Source organism: Xenopus laevis, chromosome 6L (assembly GCF_017654675.1).
Source record: "Xenopus laevis strain J_2021 chromosome 6L, Xenopus_laevis_v10.1, whole genome shotgun sequence".
Lineage (NCBI taxonomy): Eukaryota > Metazoa > Chordata > Amphibia > Anura > Pipidae > Xenopus > Xenopus laevis.
Window position 1 is genome coordinate 11,844,648 of NC_054381.1, and position 13,362 is coordinate 11,858,009.

Here is a 13,362-nt window from a genome sequence, read left to right on the forward strand (position 1 = left end):
GTAGCCCAAAAAAACCTTCGAAATTCGAAGTTTTTTTACTTCGAATCCTTCACTCGAATTTAGTGAATCAGCCCCACCACGTCCTGGTATTTCTTGCTGATATCAGCCACAACCTACTCATCAAGAAAGGCACTTAAACCTTGTATATGGAAGTAATCTAAACGATTGTGTTTGTTTTTGTGGTTTCTGAATGATTTGTCATTAACAAATGCAGGTGTTTGGTCTGTTTAAACATGAAAATCAAGCTTTGGCCATTTCTAGCACTGTAGCAACAACTGCACTGGCTCCTCTTTGCAAGACACGAGGATTTATAATATTTTATTTGAAATATCAGCTTTGTTTGACAGATTTATGGCCCAATGTAATATATATATATACAGTATACATTGTGAAATATAAAATTATTGCTTTAAAATGTTTAAAAGCTATGTAACCCCTAGATGGCGCTTTCAAACTTGTTAGCAATCCTTTGGCTCTTCCTAGGGCTGCTATTGTACAATTAGGAGTAGGAAAATACATGACACATTTCTAGCACTCCTAGAATTTAATTGATTTTCAGCTATTTTTGGAAGTGGTACAGCAGGTGCAGGTGCTTTGTTAGTCCTATTTGTTTTGAGAATCCCTTTTAAGGGGTTTGTTCACCACTAAATTAACCTTTCGTATGATGTAGAGAGTGATATTCTGAGACAATTTGCAACTGGTTTTCATTTTTTATTATTTGAGTTATTTAGCTTTTTATTCAGCAGTAGGGATGTAGCGAACCGCCGATAATGTGTTCGCGAACGCCGTTCGCGAACACCGGCAAAAAATGCGGACAGTTCGCGAACAGTTTGCGAACTTCGAACATCCGAAAATCATTCGATTCGAACGATCGAAGGATTTTAATCGTTCGATCGAACGATTTTCGTTCGAATCGAACGATCGAAGCCATTCGATCGAATGATTTCATTCAATCCAATGGCTTCGATTGTTCGATTCGAACGAAAATCCTTCGATTTTAGCGATCGAATGGTCGAATGGTCGAACGATTTTGACGCGAACGCCTATTGGCGAACGTCGCGCGACGTTCGCGAACTTGCGGCGGACGCGAACAGCCGATGTTCGCGCGAACAAGTTCGCCGGCGAACAGTCCGCGACATCCCTATTCAGCAGCTCTCCAGTTTGCAATATCAGCAATCTCGTCGCCAGGGTCAAAATTACAACAAAGCTCTGATTTGCAGAAGAGACTTAAATATGAAGAAGAGAAGGGCCTGCGTACAAAGATGAGTAATACATAGAAGCAATAACAATACATTTGTAGCCTTACAGAGCATTTGTTTTTTTAGATGCGGTCAGTGACCCCCATTTAAAACTGGAAAGAATCAGAAGAAGAAGGAAAACAATTCAATAACTATAAAGAATGAAGAGCAATTGAAAAGCAATTAAAGTATATCCCCTCCAGTGGCATTCAATTGCAGTATATTCGTTCCAATGTCATTCAATTGCAGTATATTCCCTCCAATGTAAGTAAATAAGTGTTTAAAGTGTAAGTAGTATAGTAAGAGGGCTACATGTAATAGTCCTAGTATATTTTATGTTGCTCTAAAGCCCTGCTTTGCCCATTCCTGCTGTGTATACAGTCTCCCCCTTCAGCTGTATAAATTCAATTATTGACCTTCAAAATTGCCTTTTGTTCAGCGTCGGATTTGTAGGCAGGATAAAGAGAATAATATGATATTTAGTAGCAGTACTGGGTTTCTATAGAGAGAGCAGCACAGTCAGTGGCTCCGCTCAGCGCTCGGGGCAGAAGAATTCGGGTAACTACAGAGAAGTCGCGTATCTGCGTCGCTGTCCGAGGTGCTGAATTCTTCGCGGTGCTGAATCCGCGCAAAGACAATCGCAGGCTTTTCAGCCTATTTTACACCTTTTCTATCTTTTCACTCTTATCAACCCTCCCCGGGGAGTCCGCGATCAGAATCCAAGTTTTTCCTCTGGGGTCCCATACCAGGGAATTTTTTTAGGGCGATTTTTCTACCGAAATGTAGAAAATATTAAATGCCCTGGTAATGGCACCATACAAATTTGTTATCACCTTTACTAAACTCCTGTCCTGAGCCACCATTATAGATGCATCAGGGACTTAATGATTTAATAATGATTTCATTATTATAATAATATTTAATATAATAATAATAATGATGATTTAATAATCATTAAATAATTAATTTTTCTGAGCATGGCATCAGTCCATGCCAACAAAATACAGTATCCATCCAAGGGACTTATCAAGCCCCCTCCACTTTTAGTATCTCTAGATATAAAAGTGTCTTTTCTAGTTCAATGAATTCTAAGGTTAACTGGCATCTGGCATAGAAACGTGCCCCGCCGCTAGAGGGAGCTCCAGTTCCGATGTTTCTCGCAGCCCATAGCGGGTCTATTTGAGTCAGAAGTCACGGGTTCAGCTGTCATGTACAAAGCACAGCAGCAGCCTCTAGTGTTAAGACCCCAGAGTGACTCTTTAACCCCCCAGAGCGACTCCTTAACCCCCCAGAGTGACTCTTTAACCCCCCAGCGTGACTCTTAACCCCATCCTTTTGTGCAGGTCCGTGTGGCACGCTGCCCAGCGACAGAGTCAAATGCAAATCCCCAGATCATGTTACACCCCTCACACTTCCAAATGCCACTGTTCTCTTTGCCTGCCAGCTCCACACCAAACGCTCACAGAAGAGGAGCATTAAATATAGAAAGTGGGAACTACAGTGAAGGCACCAAATAAAACCAGGCGCAGCAATATGGGCTCTGTTGTGCAACACGTGGAGCGCACAGGATAGCGCATGCCAATGTTTGCTTTGCATTCCAGAGGAGTCACAAATGTCACATGCTTGTTCAGTAAGGGCACATGCCTATTGACCTTCTCCAGCTGTGTAGGGTCGTGTCTATGTTTGTCTGAAGCAACAGGTTCAGGAAAACAATCACTGCTTGGCTTCTTGGAACTCCCAGCTCACTGGCAGCACAATTGGATCCATCGGCAGCTTTCTTGAAGGCCCTGGGTCCTTTACTTAGTGGGGCCCATAGGGAAGTGGCTGTAGGTAGGAAGATCGTGGAAAGATCTATGTATCAGGTTATATAATACCAATTTACTGTACAGGCAGTAAATCAGAAATTATAGGAGTAGTAGTAGGATAATTGTCTCTGGGAAGGGAGTGTGACTGTGGGATAGCAGGTATAGTAGGGAGAGATGGTGCCTATAGTAACAGTGGGATAATAGTCTCTGGGAAGGGAGTGTGACTGTGGGATAGCAGGTATAGTAGGGAGAGATGGTGCCTATAGTAACAGTGGGATAATAGTCTCTGGGAAGGGAGTGTGACTGTGGGATAGCAGGTATAGTAGGGAGAGATGGTGCCTATAGTAACAGTGGGATAATAGTCTCTGGGAAGGGAGTGTGACTGTGGGATAGCAGGTATAGTAGGGAGAGATGGTGTCTATAGTAACAGTGGATAATAGTATCTGGGAAGGGAGTGTGACTGTGGGATAGCAGGTATAGTAGGGAGAGATGGTGTCTATAGTAACAGTGGATAATAGTCTCTGGGAAGGGAGTGTGACTGTGGGATAGCAGGTATAGTAGGGAGAGATGGTGTCTATAGTAACAGTGGATAATAGTCTCTGGGAAGGGAGTGTGACTGTGGGATAGCAGGTATAGTAGGGAGAGATGGTGCCTATAGTAGCAGTGGGATAATAGTCTCTGGGAAGGGAGTGTGACTGTGGGATAACAGGTATAGTAGGGAGAGATGGTGTCTATAGTAACAGTGGGATAATAGTCTCTGGGAAGGGAGTGTGACTGTGGGATAGCAGGTATAGTAGGGAGAGATGGTGTCTATAGTAACAGTGGGATAATAGTCTCTGGGAAGGGAGTGTGACTGTGGGATAACAGGTATAGTAGGGAGAGATGGTGTCTATAGTAACAGTGGATAATAGTCTCTGGGAAGGGAGTGTGACTGTGGATAGCAGGTATAGTAGGGAGAGATGGTGTCTATAGTAACAGAGGGATAATAGTCTCTGGGAAGGGAGTGTGACTGTGGGATAACAGGTATAGTAGGGAGAGATGGTGTCTATAGTAACAGTGGATAATAGTCTCTGGGAAGGGAATGTGACTGTGGGATAGCAGGTATAGTAGGGAGAGATGGTGCCTATAGTAACAGTGGATAATAGTCTCTGGGAAGGGAGTGTGACTGTGGGATAGCAGGTATAGTAGGGAGAGATGGTGCCTATAGTAACAGTGGATAATAGTCTCTGGGAAGGGAGTGTGACTGTGGGATAGCAGGTATAGTAGGGAGAGATGGTGCCTATAGTAACAGTGGATAATAGTCTCTGGGAAGGGACTGTGACTGTGGGATAGCAGGTATAGTAGGGAGAGATGGTGCCTATAGTAACAGTGGATAATAGTCTCTGGGAAGGGAGTGTGACTATGGGATAGCAGGTATAGTAGGGAGAGATGGTGCCTATAGTAACAGTGGGATAATAGTCTCTGGGAAGGGAGTGTGACTGTGGGATAACAAGCTTGTAAAATATAATGTATCCAACATAGTATGATTATATGGCATCAGTGAAGCAGCTTGGAGTGTTAAAGTAGAAGTTTACCTTTTAATATAAATTTAGTATGTTAAAGATTCTTAACCTATTTAATTGGTCTTCATTTTTTAAGAAGTTTGAATGATTAGCCTCCCTCAATTTAACCTGCATTTGAAAATGACCCTGAAAAAAAAATCACCTGTGAGGCTTCAGCTTTAGTCTTGTTTATTATAACTGATAATTATCTTTCAGACAAATGATGTCCAAATCGCTCCAGATTGATTAAAAAGTGTTTTAGAAAAAAGTTCGCTGGATTGAAAACGCTCGAAATGAGAGAGCGCTTGATTCCATTTCGAGAATACGCAAAGCGCCGCTAGGTGGCGCCAAAGATCCAGCGTTTGGACGGGTACAGTTGCTTATGGGAGGTTCAGATAAGGGAGTGACTGGCTGGGGAATATTGCAGCCACATCCCTTTCAGTGGAGAGTGCTCCCTGTTGTGCTTATTATGAAGACAACAGGCTACAGATCGCACCTGCCCCAGGCTTTGTATTGGCAGGTGGAAACAGCTCTCTTTGTATTCCTCTGGAGCCCACAGTAAGGTGCAGCTAGATCAGCTCCCAACAGTGCCAGAAGGGGATCTCAGCTGGAGCAAATAGTTTGCGAGACTCTTGATTTTACATGAAACTTTCACCTTCTTGGATGATAACTTTGGAGCTGCCTCTGTGTTACTGCCAGACGATGAGAGAGGAGAAACCAGCTGGACCAGCCTGTCTGGGAGTTTCACTGTGATTTTAATAATGATTTTATGGCTTTTCCCCAGAAAGGATTAAACTTCTAGTTTGAGGCCAGCTATTAACATATCATTTGCCTTTTAATTCAAATTTGCATCCAGCATAAACCCCATTCCTGTCCCTTTCGAGTTGCTGCTCGCTTGGTGGATCTCACCCTACTTTGTGCAGTTGTGGTGGAGCTGCTGGCCGGCTGGGTGGAAGGTGGAGAGGTGGCTTGGCTGGATTTTAGGGCTTGTACAGTCATGAATCTCTTGGTCAGATCCACATTCCTGTCCTGACACAATCACAGGACCCCGAGGCTTGGAGGGAACATGGAATTCCAGGAGAACTGAAGAGGGCTTGACTTGGTCCTCCCAGTGAGTGCTGGGGGCAGCTGCTTGCCTGGTTGACTGAGGAGTGGTTTTACCTTGAGACCAGTTGTGAACTGCTAGTCAGACTGGACACATCCCAGAGCTTCAATCACAGCAAACCCCTCTGCAGGTAATTACCACCAAAGCTTCACCCCTGCCTACAAGTTCCCTTGGAATATCTAAACTTGCTCCCCTTTTTTTTATTTTCCTGCTTTTCTTTTTATTATTCGCTACCCCTATTTGGCTTTGGCAAAATTCAGCAGCTGGGGGGGGGGGCGTATTCCCCACTTCTTGTGCCTCCCACAAATAACAACAGGAGCTGGGTTTTTAATTGGACTGAAATTCAGGGGGGAGAGAGAGCTGAACCGTCGGTGGAGTTTAATCCCCCTGAATTTAACGTCAGTTCTGGGGACCTGGGAGTCATAACTCTTGTGGACAGATCTCCAGCTCTGTAAGTATCCCCCAGACTTGGCTTGTGTCTAACCCTGTGTGCTGGAAACGCGCTTCTGCTAAAATCAAATTCATTTATTTCCTTCTACCAGAGCACGAGCGTGTGTGCCAGACATCTGCTTCCTATTGTACATTTAGTAACCAGATATACAGATATTGCCCCGTCTGCCGTATTCAAGTGGGGTGCCACGATCAACTTTCTTCAGTCTGATTTTACTTATTGTGGGTTTAAACCTTTTGTTTGGATTTGGTATTTGATTTATTGTATTTTTGTTGTGTTTCCAAAATCTTGGCATGCTAAAAATGGCTACGGCCAGATTGCCTATTTCAGAGTTGTAATGTAGTACTGTACATACTGTATATTGACAAACACACATTTTTACAGTGAAAAGCTGCACTTGTTGCCTTGCGTATATTTTATGCGTGTGCATTAGTATGTATAATTTAATATAGATAGATATGCACACACATTGTGTTAATTCACTACTAATTTACTGCATATTTGGGTTAAAAAAATACAATAATAAGAGAATAGAGAAATTTACAGAGGTGAATTAAGGGGAGCCAACTATTACCTAGGGCCCTGCAAATAGTGGGGCCACATGGAGCAGCAGCTGTAGGTAGAGGTATAGTAGGGAAACACAGGACAGTGGGAGGACATAACACTTTCTATCATTTTACTGACATTCCTTGTGGAAAGAGTTGTAGTTTAACAATAACTGGAGAGGCCACAGGTTGCATAGCCCTATTTTGTATATAGACGTAATTGACTGCAGAAAGACTTTTTTACCCAGGGTTCTGCTGGTACTAGTTCTGAGATTGATGAGATTAAGGTTGAATGCTGAATACCATTTAGGACCGGAGAAACCTGTTTGTATGGTGAGGGACGAGTCTATTCATCATTAAAACTTAAAGTACATCAGCTGCCTTATCTGATATCTGTTGGTTCCACTCACAGTAAATCCAGTATAGTTGAAAGACTGGGGTAAATCCAGTACGGTGGTTGGATTGGAGTAAATCCAGTACATTTAGAAGTTGGGGTAAATGCAGTACAGCTGGAACACAGGGGTAAATCCAGTATAGTTGTAGGACTGGGATAGATCCAGTATAGTTGGAAGATTGGGGTAAATTCTGTACAGTTGTAGGACTGCGGTAAATCCTGTTCCGTTGGAAGATTGGGGTAAATCCTGTACATTTGGATGATTGGGGTAAATCTTGTACAGTTGTAAGACTGGGGTAAAATCCTGTACATTTGGAGAATTGGGAAATCATGTACAGTTGGAAGATTGGGGTTAATCCTGTACATTTGGAGGATTGGGAAATCATGTACAGTTGGAAGATTGGGGTAAATCCTGTACATTTGGAGGATTGGGGTAAATCCTGTACAGTTGGAAGATTGGGGTAAATCTTGTACAGTTGTAAGACTGGGGTTAAATCCTGTACATTTGGAGAATTGGGTAAATCCTGTACATTTGGAGGATTGGGTAAATCCTGTACAGTTGGAAGATTGGGGTAAATCCTGTACATTTGGAGGATTGGGGTAAATCCTGTGCAGTTCGATGATTGGGGTAAATACTGTTCGGTTTGAAGATTGGGGTAAACCCTGTACAGCTGGAAGACTGGGATAGATCCAGTATAGTTGGAAGATTGTGGTAAATCTTGTACAGTTGTAAGACGGGGTAAACTCCTGTACATTTGGAGGATTGGGTAAATCCAATATAGTTGGTAGATTGGGGTAAATCCTGTACAATTGTAAGACTGTGGTAAATCCTGTACAGTTGGAAGATCGAGTGAAATCTTGTACAACTGGAAGATTGGGGTAAATCATGTATCGCTGCAAGACGGGGGTCAATCCTGAATAGTTGAAAGATTGGGGTAAGTCCTGTACAGTTAGAAGATTGTGGGTAAAGTACAAGAGGTGGGAGAATGAACTCGCCATAGCTGAGAGCTGATGGGAAACACGTCGGGACTGTGAGTGGATTCACCAGCCTGAGCCTGTGATTAGGCAACTAATTTACTCTTGCGTAACGGTGACAGGGAATTCTGCCGAGGATTAAAGGAGTGTGTCCGACTGCATGTGGAAGTGGGGAATTCATCATTTAACCCAGAGCCTTTAATTCACATTCTCCTAATTAAGAATTTCTTTTTTATTCTGGACATTGCAGAATCAATAACAAATTGTTGCAGCTGCAAAGTAGCTCAGTTTGAAAAAAGCAATGCATTTACAAAGCTCAACCCTTTATAATAAAATGTGATGCATCTGGGCATCTGTCTGTAGGTAGGGATGTCCTTGTCTGAGTTTGAGTCCAGCTCTAAATCTGGGTTCATTAAATCAATCAGGGAACTGTGTAACTTGTTGCAGCACATTTTATATAAATGATGGACTGTAATGATTATTAATTAGCTTTTATATATATGAATGTTATATGAAGTATTTGAATGTCACAAGAAGGCTCCAGGTGGAATCTATGTTTAACCTGCGGCCTTTTGGACTGTTACCAAACTACCCAGAATTCCATACCAGCGAGCGTAGTCTCCTAAATACTGTAAGTGCCAGAAGACCACAGCCGAGCCTTAAGTGTATTGTGTATTTATTATGAGTGTAGTGAGTATTTATTATTTAGACTATTCCTCCTGTGCGGCAAAAGGAGCATTCTGTAACCAGAGATTTCATTAGAGCATATAAACAGGCACTTGGAGCGCATTTAAGAAGGCGCCGCTACAAGTGAGCAAGATTGACAGTTTGTGGCAACACAAAGAAAGGGAGTAGAATCCAAGAATGATTGAACTAAAACATCTTTTTTTGTTTCTGAAATGTCTCCCTTCAACTGCTTTTGTATTGAATTAAAATGTAATAATAATAATAAGAAACTTCCCAGTATACATTAATGATGCAGTCATAACCATCAGTGCAGACAGTATAAACAGCCAGACCGCTTTCTGTTGCAATAACATTTACAGAAAAATTTAAAAAAAATTTAATGAATGGAAATTGGGAAGCTGCTTAAAATGATCGTTTCTAATTTTGCAACATCAGTTATCCCTGGTTGGATTTCCCCTATAAGTCAGTGCCCCTTTCCCAAAATTTGAAAGGCTTCTGCAGTAATTCTTCGGGTTGCTTAGCTACAGAAATCCTGCATTTTGATACTCTTTTGCCTTCTAAATTGTCGCCTGCCAGTCAGACTTCTTTAGCTGTAAGAAGGCAGTGAAGGGGTTAAAGGCTGCCTGACTACATGCAAGCATACTCTTTTTTATTGCTCAGGGAGTACTAATTTTGGTCTTTCTGAAATCAGATTAGGCTGACTTTTGGGCTGTTTGACCAATTGGTCATTGGGCCATATGGTCAGGTATTGTACAGTTTGGCCCCTATCCCCACCCCTCCCCAGTGTGGGTAGCTTTATCCCTTACATAAGGTGAGACGGAGAACTTGCCCTTTAATCATCAGCAGGACATGGTTTGGAGTTAAAATACTGGACTTTAGAGTGCTTTTGTTATCTGGGAGGAATGCACTGAAAGCAATAGCCCGAAGGAAGGATTTTTCTACAAGATCGCACGTCTCCCCAGGCCAGAAGCAGGTGGGCGGAATGTTAATTGTTGCTTATATACTTATATACTGCTTGTGCAATGTCCAGCTTGTTTCCTTTTAATGTCTCCCTGTGCTATTGCTCTATGAATAATCCCCCAGAGATATTGCCTTGTCATTAATATCCTACCCCAGATGGAGGTCTCACACACCCATCACTGGCCATATAATATCCAGTCCTTGCCATATAATTACCTTTCTCACCAGAGATGGTTCCCCCCAGTTAAATGGTCACTGAGACCTTTCCCTGAATTACTTTTTTCCCAGTAGCAGAACAGTAGCCCAGCCTTCTAGGTCTGACTCACTAAGACGGGTTAAGTTTGGGTTAAAAAAGATCTAAGGGGTCATTTACAATAACCCTGAACACAAGTGCTGAAGCCATAGCAAAACGCATGAGTCTGGAGTCTATCTACACTCTGCACCTAGCGCTGATATGGAAATCTGGCACAGCAGAACGTTGGAGGGCATATGAAGTAACTACAGGGCTCCGTTGAACCCCATTTCCACTGCTGCTCCATAACTTGATAGATCTGGTTTTTCAATAATTGTAAATATTGCACCAGTGCTTTAACTTTTACGGCTTTTACACATTTCTGATATATACAGGTTAGGAAACTGAATAATTATGTATTATAAGGCATACTGTACCCTTACTGTAAATGATAAGGAAGAAGTCACTGAGGGGTTCTGTGACCATATAAAGGCACAAGGCTGCAGGCTGAGTTATACAGGGAACTCTGAGTATCACTCATGTATTATAAGGGATAATGTACCCCTTACTGTAAATGATAAGGATATTAGAAGTCACTGAGGGGTTGTTCTGTGACCATATAAAGGCACAAGGCTGCAGGCTGAGTTATACAGGGAACTCAGAGTATCACTCATGTATTATAAGGGATAATGTACTCCCTACTGTAAATTATATAGTGAATAAAGTACCCCCTCTTGCAAAAATACAAGGATATTATAAGTTACTGAGGAGTTCCATGGCCGAGGCCTCATGTTTTTATACGGGTCATGGAACTCTGAGGTGGCTTCAAACATCCTCATATTTTGCAACAGGGGGTAATTTATTTATTATAATACACAAGTTTCAGAATTCACGAATTTAGGAATGATGTGTTTCACAGCTTCACTTCAAAATGCAGGCGGCTTTTACACTGGTCAGATCATCATCTTCATCATTTATTTATATAGCGCTGTCAAGATACGCAGTGCTTTCAGATGCAGTAGCGATCCTAGAGGGGGCGGGCCCTGGTGCGTGACGCACAGCCGGACCCGCCCCCTCCGTACGGCTGCATTTGGCCGCATTTTCAGCGGCGAACGGACTGCCGGGGGGCCCTGAGGGGGTGCGGGCCCTGGCCCGCTCGCACCCCCTGCTCCCCCGGTAGTTCCGCCACTGGTCAGATGGCAGAGAGACACGCTCAAGGCTGTGCCTTATGCCAAGGCTGCGGATTTTATAATAGGGTAGTCAGCACTATAGAATTAAAATTATAAATACGGGGATAATTATTTTGTCACAGTGAGTTTCTCCAAACTTCTGATATGATTGAATAGGTATGCTGCTTAGTAATAAGAACAAACAAGCACATTATTGTATAGGTCATACTGCTTAGTACAGGGGAATACCTATGCTGCCATAGTTTTATGGGATCTCTCTGTACAGACTATGAGCAAACTTAGGGGACTGTTCCTGCTGAATTGTGCTTAGTACAGGGGAATACCTATGCTGCCATAGTTTTATGGGATCTCTCTGTACAGACTATGAGCAAACTTAGGGGACTGTTCCTGCTGAATTGTGCTTAGTACAGGGGAATACCTATGCTGCCATAGTTTTATGGGATCTCTCTGTACAGACTATGAGCAAACTTAGGGGACTGTTCCTGCTGAATTGTGCTTAGTACAGGGGAATACCTATGCTGCCATAGTTTTATGGGATCTCTTTGTACAGACTATGAGCAAACTTAGGGGACTGTTCCTGCTGATTTGTGCTTAGTATAGGAGAATACCTATGGTGCCATAGTTTTATGGGATCTCTCTGTACAGACTATGAGCAAACTTAGGGGACTGTTCTTGCTGAATTGTGCTTAGTACAGGGGAATACATATGCTGCCATAGTTTTATGGGATCTCTCTGTACAGACTATGAGCAAACTTAGGGACTGTTCCTGCTGAATTGTGCTTAGTACAGGGAATACCTATGCTGCCATAGTTTTCTGGTATCTCTCTGTACAGACTGTGAGCAAACTTAGGGGACTGTTCCTGTTGAATTGTGCTTAGTACAGAGGAATACCTATGCTGCCTTAGATTTATGGGATCTCTCTGTACAGACTATGAGCAAACTTTGGGCTGTTCCAGCACAATTGTGTTTAGTACAGGGTAAAGCCCAGAACTGTGCATGTATATAAATGCAATGATGCAGAAGGATATGTTCTGTCAACACAATTGCCTTTTTTTTTTTTTTTATATAAGAAGTATTTAAAAGGGCATAATACTGATCAGGTATGCATTTTCTCAATGTATTTTCCCATATCTGTGAGATATTGGAGTGAGAGGACAAAAGGGCTCAGATAGGGCTTCCCACAAAAAAATATTGCACTTTGCTCACTGCACTTGCAGACGTACATTTGTCCTATTGTTGTTTCATACAAATCAGGGAATCTTTCTGACAGTTTATCATAGTAATCTGACCACTGGGGGGCAGTGTTTCATTTCAGTCTATGGATAATAAAATTTCATTTGTTTCTGGGAAGGGAACATCAGGTGCTCATACGCCTTGATAGCAACCTCTAGCAGATCTGCATGGCTTGTAAACGCGCTGCCTTGCCTCATGTTGCTGTGTCGGTTTTTTAAAATAGTTCTGCGTCCTTCTGTGACGCAACAGCAGCTGTTAATGCTATCCACAAGATAAAAACCACGTGTAGTGGGAAAAAATAAAATATTTTTTATTTTAGGTGCAAATATGAGATGAAAGCTTTAACTCATGTCTGTTCTTTACTTAGGGGCGGGGGGGGGGGGAGAGCTTTGGAGCCTTAACATTTCACACAGGGATTTTAGTGAGTTGGCCCATTAATAATAAATTGCCCTTTGAAGCGAATTTAGTCCCAGACAGTTCTATGATGTATTCTTCTACTTCTTTCAATGGCATTCAAGGTCATTTAACAAGGATGGACAGTGCTAATAATCACAGAGAAGAGCGGCCCATGGGTGCACTTGTTTTATTAGTGTGATTAGCTATGGGGAGCTAAGCTTTAGGATGGTGGAACACGTTAAAATTTGGGGAAGATTAGTCGCCCAGTGACAAATCTCTTCTTCGCGCGACAAATCTCCCAAAATGCCTTCCCGCCGGCAAGAATTCAAATCGCTGGCGGGATGGCATATGTAGCAGTTGTTTTCCGAAGTTGCCTACCAAGGAAACTTCGGGCCACTTCGGAAAAACAAAGTACCAAGTATGTCATTCCGCCTGCGATTCACATTCTAGCCGGCGGGAAGGCATTTCGGGGAGATTAGTCGCGCGAAGAAGAGGAAATTTGTCGCTGGGCAACTAATTTCCAACGACTCTTAATGTGTACCACCACCCTTAAGGAGAGGCAAATGTATAGCCCCTTTTCATGCGCATCATGTGCATCAAATGGCATAAC

The 13,362-nt window shown here is 42.6% G+C and overlaps 1 protein-coding gene across 4 annotated transcripts in view; it reads left to right on the top strand.

Annotated features, from left to right (window-relative positions):
* The first annotated feature begins 4,971 nt into the window (after nt 1-4,971).
* LOC108718723 (sodium channel protein type 5 subunit alpha) overlaps nt 4,972-13,362 on the top strand; it is a 220,458-nt gene continuing 212,067 nt past the window's right edge. The window contains exon 1 of one of the 4 annotated variants that reach the window (XM_041565779.1): nt 4,972-6,140. The gene's annotated coding sequence lies outside the window, so the exon portion shown is untranslated. The remainder of the gene's footprint in view (nt 6,141-13,362) is intronic. The other 3 variants (XM_041565781.1, XM_041565780.1, XM_018267108.2) reach the window with 3 other exon arrangements.